Below are 16,078 nucleotides of genomic sequence, written 5' to 3' on the forward strand. Positions count from 1 at the left end.
ATCTATTCAGAAAAATGTTCCCAGACTCTAATATAGCGAAAACATATGGCCGTGCTAGAACCAAAATACAGCCATTATACAAATGTTGGGTTGTGAAGATGACAAAATGATTTCAAGCATACTTAGTAACAGTGTTTACACTTCAGCCACAGATGGTTCCACAGACATGGATAACTCAAAACTGTATCTAGTGGTTGTGCGATATCTTGACCCTTTGCTTGGAAAAATTGTTTGTTCTCTTTTGACAATGGTGAAATGGAAAGAAGCTTCAACGGGAGAGAACATTTTCAATCTTTTGGACCACGAACTGACAAAGAGGAAAATTCCATCGGAAAACTGTCTTAGTTTTTCTTGAGACAATGCCTCAGTTATGTCTGGTATAGGTAGAGGTGTAATGGAACACATCTCAAGACAACATCCTAGCATTTACTTCATGGGATGTGCCTGTCACCTCATGAATATTGCTGCCAGAAAGTTTCCAGAGAACTGACCTGCCCAGTTTCTGATATATTGATAGATATCTACTATTTTATAGACAAAAGTGCTAGCAGAAAACAACATTTCAAAGAGTTTCAATAATTGTTTGACAAAGAGACAAGAAAAATTCTGCAAGTTGTTAACACAAGATGGCTATCACTTGGAGTGTGCCTTAACAGAATATTGGACATGTGGAATCCATTGAAGAAATATCTTTACTGTGAAAAGAAAAAACTAGATTCAAAAGGATCTAAACGTGCAGCTCAGTCAGACAGCAAGACATTGACAGTCAAGACTCCCTCCAAGCCACACAGGAACACACTAAAGATATCCTCTCAATCACATAGGGACACTGTCAAGACACCCTTCCAGCCACACAGGGACACAAGATAACAGTCTCCAAAAGCAGACAAAGAAACATTTGATACAACTCAATATATGTTTAGGCAATCTGATCTTGAACTAAAGAAGAGACAATCAATGAAAAATGAGAAGAAAACGAAAGCTAGCAAGGAAGTAACCAAGAAAAGTTATGCAAAGAGCAAGTTAGAAAAGTTAACAGTTTTCTTGGACAACAAAATGAACTTTTTATTTTGTCTTTTTTTTTTCAGTCTGCAATTCCTCTATTTGAGGAAACCAATTTGATATTGCAAAGAGAAGAACCTTGCATACACATTATACATAGAACTCTGATTACACAAGTTAAAAATATACTTGTCAGATACATCAAGCCAGAATATCTTAAAGGCAACATCACAGAACTTGACTACAAGAATGAATCCTTACACAAATCTGATGAGGCAGTTTCTATTAAAAATGCTGCCAAGGAATACATTGTTAAATATCAAAAGGACCTGGACTTGATCAGCTTCTACACCAGTATCAAGAAATACTATATTACAGCTACAAGTCACATGATGAAACATTTCCCTCTAAATGATGAACTTCTGATTCACGCAGAGGTTGCTGATCCAAAACTGAAAGTCAGCAAAGATTTTTCTTCTCTACACTTCTTCACAGACAGGTATCCTGTCCTTGTCAATACACATGAGCACGACACTACTAACAAGTTGGAAGGGCAATATTTGAACTATCAAATTGATACTTTCTCAGAAACTGTCCTTCAGTTGAATGTTGACAAGTTTTGGGTTCATCTGTCTACAGTTAAGGATGGAAACCAAAAGTATGACATTTTGTGTAGGGTTATGCTTTGAATTCTTACAATCTTCCATTCTAATGCTGACAGTGAAAGGATATTTAGTTTAGTGACTAAAACCAAAAGAAAGTTCAGACCAAACTTAAACACTTCAGTTATGAACAGTATTATAACACACAAGATGTGTATGCAGTCAAATGGACAATGTTGTTATAACTCCCAACCATCCAGAGACATTCTCATGAAAGCAAAGACTGCAACAGCTGCAAAACTATTACAATTAGTGTCATAAACATGATATAAACTAGTCCTTACACAAAGGCTTTTTCTGCTTACTGTTTGTGCATGTTCAATGTTATTTTACCGGTATGTTTGTTACTCTGAACTAAATAAAAGACATAATTTCAAAAGAATTTTTTTTTAAATTTATTTATTAAATACACAAAACAGAGTCATAAATGAGCAATCTATAGCAGTAATAAGTAATAATAGTTATAATAATAATAATATAATAATAAACAGCTTAGAGACATTGGTCAGGTCTAGTAGCCGCAAATGATAAAGGGCTCTGTCTGAAGTCATTACGCTCAGTCATTTGAAATAGTTGGGATCTCTGCAGTTGAGTTTGTTAACACATTTTTGTTTTTACAACAACATAGAAGTAGATGAGAATACTGTATACACTGGAGAACTCTTGTTTCTAATGTTTTAGTTTTTCCATTTGGGAAATATGGTCTTACCTTGTGTGTTCGTAAGATTCTATAAGAAAAGGCGAACTTGGTTTGAAGTTTGATATACGACGACCGGTGGATGAGAACCAGATTAATTTAAAATAAGTTTTCAGTCTTTAATATGATACTTTTTTATTTTTTATTTTCATTGTTCATGGTATTTTTATGAATACCACCTTGGGAAACTTCAGATGAAAGAATGGTGCAACGCTTTCATGAGTTAGGTATTTTACGTGTTATCAGCATTCAAATAGCGTATTTACCAAACAACTGACAAGATTAAACTGAGAGTTAAAGTTGGGCAAACATTTTGTTTCCTTACTTAATACATTGCATGTCGATTATTTATTTTTTATTTAGGTTACACGAAGACAATATGCGCTCACTTTAAAAATACACTTCTTCGTCACCTGCTAGTACGTAATGATGAAAAGTTATTTATCTAAGATAATTTACTAATTCATAAGAAGTGTTTATCTTAAACATACAAGAGAGATAAGAATAACTTGTTCGAGATATTTCAAACTTATGTACATTGAAAAACAGCCAATTAAAATTAAAATGATTATGACAAGCATGTCAATCGTTGACATGATAACATTAACCATTAACATTCTAATATTATATTGCAATACTGTACAAAACATTTGGGGTAAGTAACTTTTACATTGCACTGTATGTATTAGGACTTTACTTATTAATTACCTCGTAACTGTAAATTGTACATTTAAAAAAAATAAATGTTAGACGTGCATAAGTTAATTCAACTCTTAAAACTGATTTTCTATGCGAACGAAAGCGTAACCTTACATTAAACTACATACGCTCTTTTTTTCCCAAATATAGAAAATATTAACTTACCATCAGAGCAAGGTACCTGCTTAAATGTAAAGTAAAAGAATCAATATGGTAATGATAATGGCTAATTAAATATATTGTTCTTTCTTTCATACTCATAAAGATTACACTGTAGTTAAGTAGCTTTGCTCTTGGCAATAATTTTGGACGTAAACCCAATAATAAATTAATGAACTAAATCCCTATACTATATTAACAATGCATAATAATCTCTATAATGAAAATATATTAAGAATAAATCAGAACTCATAAATACAAATGCATTAAACATTCTAACTAAAACTGTTAATGGAAGTAATACTAAAAATTAATAGTGAATAGCTAGTTATTTGATTCGTGTGTTGTGTATAGGTTTAATCCACGTTGAAGAACTTACCACTGTGAACAAAATTCTGCACAGTCACGATGTATTATGACCAACAAAACTGCATTAGGAATCTCCGAAAGTGCAATTTTAGTATATCTGATCCTTAAAATAAATTTTCACGATACAGTTTACTGATTAGCTATAGGTTTTTATTATTCTGACGTGCTGGGTACTGAATGAACAATTTATAAAAGAGGCTTTCTGCTGTAAACAAACCCTTTGCGATGTTACCATTACTGACCTGCGTTAGTAATTTGAAATGTCTTAGTATCGCATACAGCAAAGCGAATGATACTGTTTAAAACATCTAAGAATCACAGTGTCATAGATCAAAATATGGTATAAGTTCTATGCAAGTATACATATCCATGATTTTCTTATAATTGATCATTTAATGTGTGGCGTTTTCTACTTAAACCTTATACGCGTTCATTACCGTTTATTTTCGTAATTACAGCAAAAGGTATTCTCGATAAATTTGCAGCTCTTAAGCCACAAACGTAGTCGTAGATCAACAAATGAAAAGAAAAATGCACATTTGTTGGTTGTATACTTCGCTATTTAACTACAATAGGATATTTCAACCAAGTTTTTAAAGTCTCGCTAATTCTCACTAGTTTGTGTCAAAACGAGAACCAAGTTCAGAAACGTGCATTCTATTCAGAAAACATGATATGTTTGTTTGTGTGAAGTTAAACAAAAAACTACACAATGAGCTGTCTTTGTGCTCCAACTACCATGGTATCTAAACCTGGATTTTAGAATAGTAAGTCCGCAGATCTATCACTGTACCACTGAGGGGAGTTCAAAAAGTAATATCTTCACTCTATCAATATTGAGACCATCTTTATTAACATCAGAAAAATATGGATGTTGTTTGTGTGTGTGTGTGAGAGAGCCTGTAAAACCTTTTAAATTAGTAACTGATAGCCAAAAGATTAATTTTACTTAAAAACTGAATGCATTTAACATATGGTTTACTTGATGATGAGAAACCCACTTGAAATACAAATGCATCTCAAAAAGACTGGAATGTGTATTAACACTTTTATTGATAAACAGAAAACAACGTTTCGACGTTCCTAGGTCATCTTCAGGTTAACAAAGAGGGAGTTTCAATGTGACCGTTGCCAGGCATATGTCTTAGGGTCGAGAGTATAAACGGGTACGGGATAGTATGGGGCATTGTAGTGGGATGTCAGGTATTAATTAGTATAGGTATAAAGGTATTCCTTCATATTGGTTTAATTGTGGTTTTTGTTGCATATGTAAATAGGTATTCTTTGATTTTGTGTTTGTTTATATTTGTTTCTCTATATAGTATCTGGGTGTTTTCTATAGTTATGTTGTGTTGTTTTTTTATTTGCAGTGTTCAGAAACGTATGAAGGTGTTTTTTGTGCTATTTGAATCTAGTTTTTATTTTTCTGCTTGTTTCTCCAAAACAGAAGTCATGCATTTTCTTTCATAAATTATGTTGGTGTTGTGTTTGTCAGTGTAGTTTTTACATTGTATGGACTTTAGTTTTGTACCTGGTTTTGAATAAATTTATTGTTTACTGGAATGTTGTGTTTTATTTCTAATTTTTTCTAAATGTTGATTTTTTATCGTTGTAGTCGGGAACATATGGTATGCAACAGTGTGTCAATATCGTTTGTTTTACCCTATTTAAATTCCTACATGACTACACGAGCGGTGACGTAGGTGCGCGACATAAAAAAAAAAAATAATAAACGAGCGAGGCTTACGGCGCGCGTACGGATCTGTACTACATACCGTGCCCTGTATTTGATTGCTTATTACGACCGTTATCTCACAGAGATGTAGACACACACTATGTCAATCATGTATGTGTTGCATGGAACTGTGCGCGCGTATTGTTGCGTGACTTCAAATAGAATGTGACGATGTTTTTTCATTCGTGGACCTTGCGTGCGTGGTGGCGAGCTAACTATCACAACACGCACGAATATATGCATTCTAAGAACCGAAACAAAACGTAACACAGTATGCATACACATAACGTACATGTGTGCATGATAAACTACACACGAAGCTAGCTCAGACTAATTCTAAAACCTACCAGGCGTCTCATTACGACTCCAAAATTTCCCTCAGATGCCTTGATACAGAATTTAAGCTCAAGATGGATCATTCTTCTACCAGTGAGGATCAGGAGAGTGAGGTACAAAATAAACTTAGATTAATAATTGTCAGGTTGTTCTTGGGCAGTTATGTTATGTATTGTAGCCTTGTAAGTTGTAGGCTATCTATTTGCAATTAAGCATTTAATAGGCCTACTGTGCACAACTTTGACACGCGGGATGGTTTTAATCAAGTTTGGACACTCGCAGGGGTGTGGGGTTTTCTAAATTCTAACTTTTGTTAAATTTGAACAAATCCAATGAGAATGATGTTCAAGGCAATCCCACTCAATAAAAATCAGTAACCATGTGGATATAGGTAATTATTTATAATTATTAATTAAAAATTATTAATAAACGTTTAGAGTAGCAGCCCTGAATTTGATATTCAAAACATAAATGGAAACAAGACCTGAACGTGAGACTGGTTTAAATTTTCAATATCCCGTTCCACCCACCCTTCCCCAATGTAATTACAATTTTACAGTTAAGATTTCCAGAAAATGCCGAGTCTTTGATAATTAAAGAAACGAGAACATTGTGAATTCCTTGTTTTGTTTTTGTTTTTTTGGAATTTCGCACAAAGCTGCTCGAGGGCTATTTGTGCTAGCCGTCCCTAATTTAGCAGTGTAAGACTAGAGGGAAGGCAGCTAGTCATCACCACCCACCGCCAACTCTTGGGCTACTCTTTTACCAACAAATAGTGGGATTGACTGTAACATTATAACGCCCCCACGGACTGGGAGGGCGAGCATGTTGGCGCGACTCGGGCGCGAACCCGCGACCCTCAGATTACGAAGCGCACGCCTTAACGCGCTAGGCCATACCATTGTGAATTCCAAGAATATGAACTGCATTCATAAATCTATGTACAGGCATACAGCTTTACGCACAGCTTAGTGTAATGAAGTGAAAACACAACACAAAGTCATTTGATTTGAAACATATTACTGAAATTCCATGTGTTTCGTCTGGCCTTAATCAAGTTCCATGTTTAATAATCAGCCTATGTCCACAGTCCTGTAAACTTTTTGATAACCGGAAACCTAGTCCTTATACATGGAAAACTTGAACATTTTGTGTCTGCTCAGTTAAACATGGTTAATTTTGCCACTGGTAATAGATTCAGTGATTGTATCCACCCATCACATGGTCGGAAGATATTTTAGATTCAGCAGTGTGCAGCTGCCGTATCCGCCACGTGGCCACATTCATGTGTGCGTTCTAACTGCACGGGCGGAAGGGGAGTAGAGAGGTACTCTCCTAATGGGTGTATGCCGCTCTAATAGGTTACTTTTTTTTTCCAAAGAAAACCGTAAACATGGGGTATGATTTGTGCCGGTAAATCCTTGAATATGCTCCCCCCCAATCCATTTTGACTTAAATATGGGTAAGTTTATCGCTCTAAATGATATTCTTACAGTTCTCGCCCGGATTTCTCGCACCGATTCTCACCCTTATTGTCGCTCATGCTCGATGTGTACACGTTGCGCACACGCATGATTTTTAAATTTCAAGTGCAACATTTAAAAATCACGGGTGTGCGCACGGCCCCGATCCCTCGCTGGGCGGTCGGCCGCACGCAGCTAACTAGATAGCTTCGTACGGATCGGCGCGGGATGGGTATGTTATCAGCTGACTAGGTAGCTTCATGTGGACCTGGATGGGTACGTTATATGGGGTAATGACTTCCTGCGCATCATGGATGATTCCACAATGTATGTGAATGTAGAACGTACCCCATAAAAAAAAAACCCTTAAAATTGGTCAATTGTTCTTCTTAAAAATCCCTAATAATGGGTACCCTTTCTGCCAAAAATGACCCAAATGAAAAAATAGGGCGATTAGAATAGGGAAACGTCCTACAGTCATTTCTTTTCATATTCCCAGAAAAAGAAAAATACAGTCATCGATGGAAAAGTTCTGTGGTCCCAAGCTGCCTGTTAAACAAGGGAAATGTGAACAAACTACACAGCAGCAGAGGTTCAGCAAAGCGGATTGTCAGTAGAAACTGTTGGTCTATCGACAGCTTCAGAAGGCATCCATTCTTCTGTAGGTAGCAAAGCAAGTATGGATGACAGTTTACAGGCGGAATTGATAATCCCGTCAAAACCAAATCAACCACAAAATTTCCAGTACCCCAAAAGGGAATGCAAGCAATTCAAACGATCATTTCAACCGTCATGGTACGAAGAATTTCCTTGGTTACACTACATAGATTTTCAGATACGGTTCTTTGTCACACCTGCTTACTGGCAGAAAAAGAGCAGAAACTCAATGCAAAGTACAAGGAATCGGCTTTCCTCCGAGATGGCTTTTCAAACTGGAAGAAGGCAAGGGAAAAGTTTCGAGATCACCAAATGTCGCAGTGCCATAAAATGGCAGTAGAAAATGTAATGGTTCTTCCCAAAACATGTTCTGACATTGGCGAAATGTTGGACATGACATTGGGAGAAGAGAAGAAAGAATCTAGGAGCAACATGGCCAAGATCATCAAGAACATACAGTTCTTGGCTAGACAGGAACTGGCTTTGCAAGGATACAGCGATGAAGAATCGAACTTCATACAACTTTATTACCTCAGGGCAAAAAACAATTCTAAAATGATAGAATGGCTTAAGAAAAAAACCAACAAGTATGTTACACATGATGTTCAGAATGAAATATTAGAGGTAATGGCATTGCAGGTGTTGCGAGATGTGGCGTCTTGTATCAGAAACGGTCGTTATTTCTCCATCCTTGCCGATGAATGCACTGACGATGCAAACAAGGAAAAGCTTACAATATGTATTCGATGGATTGATGACAATCTGGAACCCCACGAGGACTTCATCGGATTTTATGAAATCCCCACCATAAAGGCAGATACCATCGTATTGGCCATCAAGGACGCGATAATTCGGATGAACTTGACCCTGGCCAACTGTCGGGGGCAGTGCCACGATGCCGGAGGTCCTCTGGCTGGATCAAGAAGAGGTGTTGCTGAACAAATTCTCAAAGATACTTCTAAGGCACACTATACACATTGCCATGGGCATGCCTTAAATTTGGCAGTATGTGACGTTACAAAATGGTCTAAGTTGTTAGCTAATACCTTAGATATCACATAGAAAATCTGCAAGCTTATAAAATTTCCACCAAAGCGTCAAGGTCTGCTCGAAAAAATAAAAGCTAACATCAACCTAGAAACAGCAGGTCTAAAGGTGATTTGCCCAACTCGCTGGACAGTTCGCGGCCAAAGCTTCGATCGCATCATTGCCAACCACAAAGCGCTTCTCTTGGAGTGGGACGTTTGTCTGGAAGATCATCTAGACTCTGAAATGAGGGCACGACTAATAGGTGTCAGATTCCAAATAGAGAAATTTGAATACTTCTTCGCTCTTCATCTTGGTGTCGCCGTGTACTCTTTGACGGACAATTTGTCAAAAACATTGCAGAAGACCTGCATGTCTGCGGCACAGGGGCAACAAAATGCAAAACTGGTAGCAGGTGTTCTTGATAAAGTGTGAAATGATGGTAATTTTGACAAGATATATGAAGAAGTGCACTGAAAGGCAATGGAGCTCAACATTTTCGAACCTCAAATCCCAAGACAGAAGAGAGCGCCCAAGCGTTTTGAGGTAGGAACTGGTGAGCCATCGTTTCCGTCGTCTCGCAAGGAATTCTACAGAAGGCAGTACTTTGAGGTTCTTGACCTTGCCTTTAACGCAATCAACCGTTGTTTTGATCAGCCAGGCTTCCAGGCGTATCGATATATGGAAGATCTCCTCTTGAAATTTCTTCGAGAAGAGGATACTTCTTATGAGCTGAAGTACTTGGCGGACAAATACGGTGATGATCTGGACATCCTTTCTCTCAAGGCACAACTATCTCTCCTCAATGGACTGTTACGCGGTGACCCTGAAGATCGTCGCTTTGAATGCTTTAACGACATTTATCTGGCCGTGAAGCAGCTGAATGTACCTCAAAGAAATCTCGGAAGTGATAATTCTAGTCAAACTCCTGCTTGTTAACCCATCAACTAATGCTGTAGGAGAAAGGAGCTTCTCGACGGCCAGAAGGCTCAAGACATGGCTACGATCAACAATGAACTAATCTCGTTTTAATAGTTTGGCAGTTCTCCACATTCACAAGGAACGCACAGCATCGTTAGACCTCGTTTCTATTGCCAATGACTTTGTACAAAAGAATGACAGAAGGAAGGTGAAGCTCGGTGTATTCACGGAACACGACTTTGCTGATGTTGTTCCCATCATTAGATCACATACGGTAATTTTACTCTTCCTTGGTAAAAGTGATTTGTATTTCTATCCATCGACGTACATCAGTTTATACTTTTGCGATATGATAATGAGGTCAGTAAAATTATGATATCAGTTTTCATATGAGATTTGATATATAAAGGTGAATAGGCCAGTAGAGTAACTGTGGCATTATTCATTTATATTTCCATTTTAAAAGATCATTAATATAGCTATGCATTGATGAAGTAACGTGTCATTCATGTATATAATTTTTCTGAGATACTAAAGCTAGCTCTATTTCGATTTTTGAAACGTCCCTAGTCCCTTGACAACAAACCTTGCGTCATCGCATCGAAACACAATTTACTTCATTAAATTTAGGTTAGCATCAGCATCAGAATATCTCAATGAGATTTGTTAAGTCTCTATTTAGAAAATTTCCTTGTAAGGACCTGCTAATGATAGTTGATGTTGCAGAATTGAAAGTAGCAAAGTTAAACACAGTAATTTAAGATTAATTTAAGTCATACCGGAAGGCACAGAAAGAGAAAATCGATTTATTTATTTTTTTTGATAGTCCCCACTAGAAGAAGAACTGCTAACAGGGCCTCAGAATGGGTTATCAATGTGATTAAAATCAGTGAGCTTCAGGAGACTCCACCACCCTGAACCCTACCAGGGGCCATACGGCCAGGGTTGCCTATATATATATATATATTGCCCAACGGAGGCTTAGAACTTTCTACAAACTACGAGATTTTATAAAATTAAAATATTTACTTAAATTAAGAGAAAAATTCAAAAGGTTTGAATACTTGACGTCAGTTCACAACAATTGAACTATGCAAACAGCTACGTAATAAAATTTCCCATAACTATTTTTTAAAAATAAGTTACTTTAAAGCTTGCACAATACAAACTAAATAATACTATCATATTATACTTAAAATAACAGTCATCTTTATCTAACAGTAAAACAATCAGTGGTAGGAAAAGCAACTTCCTTGTTTCATATCTTGCACATTTCAAATTATTGTAAAGAAACAGTAGTGTCTTAGAAAAACTTGCAGCCACTAATAAGAAACATAATGTATTGAATTTCCTATGCCGGGAGCAAGAAGTAGCTTGCTCCTTTATATGAAAGTGTTTGAATACAAAATTATTCTTTTGTATACGAAGGTCTAATTTCATAGTTAAGAAGTAAAAATAGAATAGAATACACAACTTTTTAGCTGTGTATCCTCTCTGTTTCCCTCCTGTTTGTGCAATGTTAAGTATGCAGACTTATAGTGCCAAAGTCTGATTTCAATACCTGTATTGAGTACACCACAAACAGTCCATTATGTAGCTTTGTGTTTGACTACACTCAAACAGATTCTTACTGTTCACTTTTCAGAATGGAATTATTTTCTACATGTTCCTTTTTCAGTCTGCATGCTGATGCAGCTTCCTACTCTAACTTGTTTGTGTTTATATTTTACATTTCTTTTTCCTACATTGATTATTGTTAATAAATATTAATTGTTATGGTAGTTTTTAAAACTTTATTTTTAAATCTGTACCTTCAGATATTTGAATGATTAATTACTATCACTTAACAAAAGTGAAAAAAGCCTTGCAAGAATTTGGTTTGTGTGAATGTTCCGAGAAGATTGCAAAAACATCTTTCTCAAACATGTGATCGATTGGACATAAGGTGATTCTCATTCTAATATTCTTGGAGGGCTACTGAGTGAAACCAAGTTTTATCACATAGATCTCAGGACCATTTCATCTTGGAATTAAGTTTATTGTTTTGTGATAGATTCAGCTCTGAAAATTTTCAAGTCTGTGATGGTCTCATGGCTCAACAAAAATTTGACCAACAACTCCAAAGCCACAGTAAACACAAATGTTGTGATGCAATCATCACAATTCTCTGTTGAATAACATAGCTTTCCAGGCTCAATTACCATGGCTGCATCACAAAAACACAACAAATTCCCTTAAGAAGATGTCGATAGCATGAAGGATGAATACTGTTTTTACTGGGGCTTTCCAGGTCACTGAATTTCTAATAGCCTCTGTAAAAAAACAACAACGAGAAATTTTGAACACAACTTCTGCATCAAGGGCTGAAGAAATTCCAAATGTTTTGAACAAGTAGATTCTGAGTTGAGTTTAGCCACTAGCTCATGCAGATTGAGTAGTCAAGATGCATTCGTAGGTATGATGTCTAGTTCAAATAATACTGGGCTTTGCCTTGCATAAAAATGCCATTAGTGATCAAATTGAGCTTCAAGTGTTCTCTGGATGGGTCAGGAGCTTCCTCATCTTTGCTCTGTAACAGACAATAGTTTCTAATAGTTCAAATTGTTTATATAGAATGGTTACAAGCAATATTTGAGTGAAGAGCAACATCTCAGATTTCAGTTTGACCCTATTATTTATTCACTGAGCAATCAAATCTATTTGAATATCATGTATTGGTATTTTAAAGGTGAACTTATAATGGAAGTTGCCAACCAGTTTTTTTTTAACAAAATGTGAACTTATCTCTGCAGAAATACCACCCACTGTTGAGCCTGAAACCAATGAATGAATATATGTTTAAGAGGTTGTATAGCTCACAAATGTGCAAGTGATGTTCTTTGGTGTGTTATAGTTGCTTCTTGAACGTCTGAGCTTGCTATTTTAGTATTCTGCTAATAATTTTAACTCATCACAGAAGCAGAAACTAAGTGAAGCATTCATAAATACAAATGATGAGCATTCCATAAAGCAACTAATGTTAAACTTCTTTGGAGTACAACAAATGTTGCCAATGCTGAAAATGAATGGATATAAAAGGACAAAATAGTATAAGCTTTGGAGATTGTTTAACTGTCTCCAGAAGAAGAAAGAGACATTAAGTAGGTGAATGAACATAATAACACACTTTATATACATCATAAATGGATTCATAATGAAAGTAGATGTCTTATGTTTCATGGTTTGATGTAAATTTATAAAAAAATTAGAAATGAATAAGTTTCTTTGATAATGAAAATCTGTAGTGTAAAGATATTTGAATTGAAAGGAGTGGGCTAGTAACATGATGAGAGTGATAAAATTGTGATTTTTATTGAAATTTATCTTATTTAGGAGGGAAGAAAAAAGTGTATAGAAACAGATAAAGAACCTTCCATTGAACCAGAAGAGGAAGAAGAAATATTACATGAAGAAAGTGGACTAAAAAGAACCGAAAGGTAGCTATACCAGCAACCTTTATGTTTAAACTGTAAAAGCTGTAGGTTTCATGTATAAATGTAAGCTTTATTTTACCTTTCTTTTTTATAAGGAGAGAAAGAATGCTGTACCAATATGAGGTATTCTTTTTGGTTAATGTAATTAACTTCATCCAGTTGTATAGTTTGGAGATGGTAATTTATTCTACAGGTGAAGACCTTTTCTTGTCACTGTTGGAAGGTCATGAGAGAGATGATAATGGAGAATCTGATGTAGCTGTAAGAGCTGAGGAATGTGGAAACCTGGAATATGTAGTGTTGCATGTTGAGGGGAATACCACATATTAAGAAATAATTATTCCACCATTTTAGATCTCTGTGTTTCAGCTGCTTCTCTCTCTTTCTCACAGTTATATCAATAAACATTCCACTCAGTCATCATTTTGTGACCTCCTTATGCTTATCATTAAAATATCATTTGAACAAAAATCAAAGTAATGTAATGTTGAAATGTTGAAATTGTTTCTGTATCAAACTTTTATTGGATGAGAAAAAGAAAGACAGATAAGAACCTTGAACACTGTTTTCAGAAAAATTACTCTTAAAGAATGAACTATGAATAAAAAGTTTTTGTTAGAATGCTAGCCATGAGGAGGTAATAATTTTACTATCTTGTGTAATAAAAATCGGCAGTTATTTTAAGAATTTTCTAAATAATAAAAGGTAAAAGGAAAAAATTAATTTTTTTTTCCATAAGGTTGGAAGGGCTCATGGTCAAGGGAATGGCATGGGGATGAAACACTTCACCAAATATGCTTGCTTTTTTTTTTAAAGTGAAAGTCAATCCTCTTATTGATTGGGAAAGAATATCCCAAGAGTTGGTGGTGAGTGATATTTAAATAGCTGTTTCCACTCTAGAAATTATCACTTTAAAATTAGGAATTGTTATTATGAATAACCTGCAAACAGATTTGTGCAAAAGTTAGTGACAAATCAAACAACTTTTTATCAGAAGATAGTATATCAAAGAGCTTAATATAACCATTATATACCATAAGAATCAATTATTTTTTTCACATTTTGTTTAATATTAAAATGTGTTCTCATTAATCCTTTTCAGGTTATTTGGTGACTTGATCAACAACATTAAATGAAAGAAATTCTGGTATTTGAGTGATTTCAAGGATGCTCTAGCTCTTCAGACTGTAGCTTCTGTTTTCTTTTTGTACCTTGCTTGTATTGCTCCAATTATCATTTTTGGTGGCTTATTGGGAGAAGCAACAGATTCCCATCTGGTGAGATACACCAAATTATTTGATAGCTTTATCACCCTATGAAATAGTTTATTTGAGATGTATGACAACTCAATTGTGTTATGAACAAGGTCAATTTATCTGATACTTTTATTGAATAGCAACACAAGCTGTCTTAACTTGAATTTTTACATAACAAGGTATAGTTCTTTTATGAAATAGCTTATGTTTTTCAAATAGTAGTATTATATAATAGCTCAACTGTGTGATATTTCTGTTTTGTAATTGCTCAAGGTGCTTGGTAGTTGTTAATAAAATAGTGAAGCTGTCAAATAGGTTCATTATGAAATAGTTTATATTGTTCTGAGAGTTATGAAACATGTAAGATATGGTGTGAAACACTTTAAATTATGAGATGGATTAACTGAGTTATGGAACATTTTAAATCATCTGATAGTTGTGTTACAAGATAGATCACACTGATATTTTCACTGCAAAATAGTGTAAGTTGCATAATGAACGACTGTAAGATGTAGGATAGTTGTCTAGTGTTACAAAATAGTCACACTCAAATTGCTCAGACTGTTTGATACTTTAGTTGTGCCATGAAATAGGTTAAGTTGTTTGTTCAGTTATTTGTATAATGAACAATTTCAAGCTGTCTATTAGTTTAAATGTGTGAATAAACAGTTTGTACTGTAGGTTAGTTCAACTACTTCATAAACTTAAATTTTTCATGTAATTTTTCTGTTACTAAATGTTGTAGGAAGTTGTTATTCAGTTAGTACAATCTATAGAGTTCTGTAGTTGTGTTGGAAAATTGCTCATGTTGTGGGCATGGCTGATTGTTTATGGAATTCTTTAAGCTTGCTTTCAAACTAAAGTTTTAGAGAAATTAATGTAATTAAATGTGTTTGTGACAAAACTTTTACATGTATTTATAATGACTGAAGGGATACTTACAAAAATTATTTATTTGTGTCAGTGTGTAACTGTTTGGTTTTTAGTTTGTATGTTTATGATTAACTTGCCCCGAGAATGTTTAGTTTCATAAAGAAATAATTAGAATTGTATTAAAATGAAATTGTGTGTATGCATCATCTTATTGTTTGGATTATATGGAACATTTATTTCTGAATTTATCCTTTATTTGAAAGATATTTTTTTTCATTTATCTAATCTAGACAATATTTGATTAAACAAAACACCAACTAACATAAGGAATATTTCATTTTTACCTTCCTCAAAGTTTATTGAAAACTATCTTGTGCTACTTGTGATTTATATAAGTTGTTTGTCTTAAACATAGCAATACTTTTTCTTTCTCAAGCTGCCATGGAGATTTTGCTGTCTGGAGCTATCAATGGGCTATTGTATGGGTTATTTATTGGGAAGCCATTGAACATTCTTGAAAGTACAGGACCAGTGTGGTATTTGAAAAAATAGTTTTTTTAATTTTGTAGGTATGTTTTGTACTTTTTGTGTGTGTGTGTTTTGAATTGATATTTGTTGTTTCTTTGTTGTAAGTTTTGTAAATAATTTAGATTCTGCAAGATTTGTTCATTATGGTTAAAAAGTTGTACAGCTCATTTATGTGTGTATGGTATAATAAAAGTATTTTTATACTGTCAAGTTAAACTTTAA

At 34.9% G+C, this 16,078-nt stretch overlaps 1 long non-coding RNA gene across 2 annotated transcripts; it reads left to right on the forward strand.

Moving 5' to 3' along the window:
• The first annotated feature begins 5,495 nt into the window (after positions 1–5,495).
• On the forward strand, positions 5,496–16,078 carry LOC143248322 (uncharacterized). 2 transcript variants are annotated; one of them, XR_013026905.1, is made up of 5 exons: positions 5,496–5,772; positions 13,099–13,202; positions 13,939–14,065; positions 14,302–14,476; positions 15,765–16,078. It is a non-coding gene; the product is annotated as an uncharacterized LOC143248322 (long non-coding RNA). The 2 variants fall into 2 exon arrangements; XR_013026906.1 differs by lacking the exon at positions 13,939–14,065.

The sequence above is a fragment of the Tachypleus tridentatus genome, chromosome 4 (assembly GCF_004210375.1).
Source record: "Tachypleus tridentatus isolate NWPU-2018 chromosome 4, ASM421037v1, whole genome shotgun sequence".
In the NCBI taxonomy this organism is placed as follows: Eukaryota; Metazoa; Arthropoda; class Merostomata; order Xiphosura; family Limulidae; genus Tachypleus; species Tachypleus tridentatus.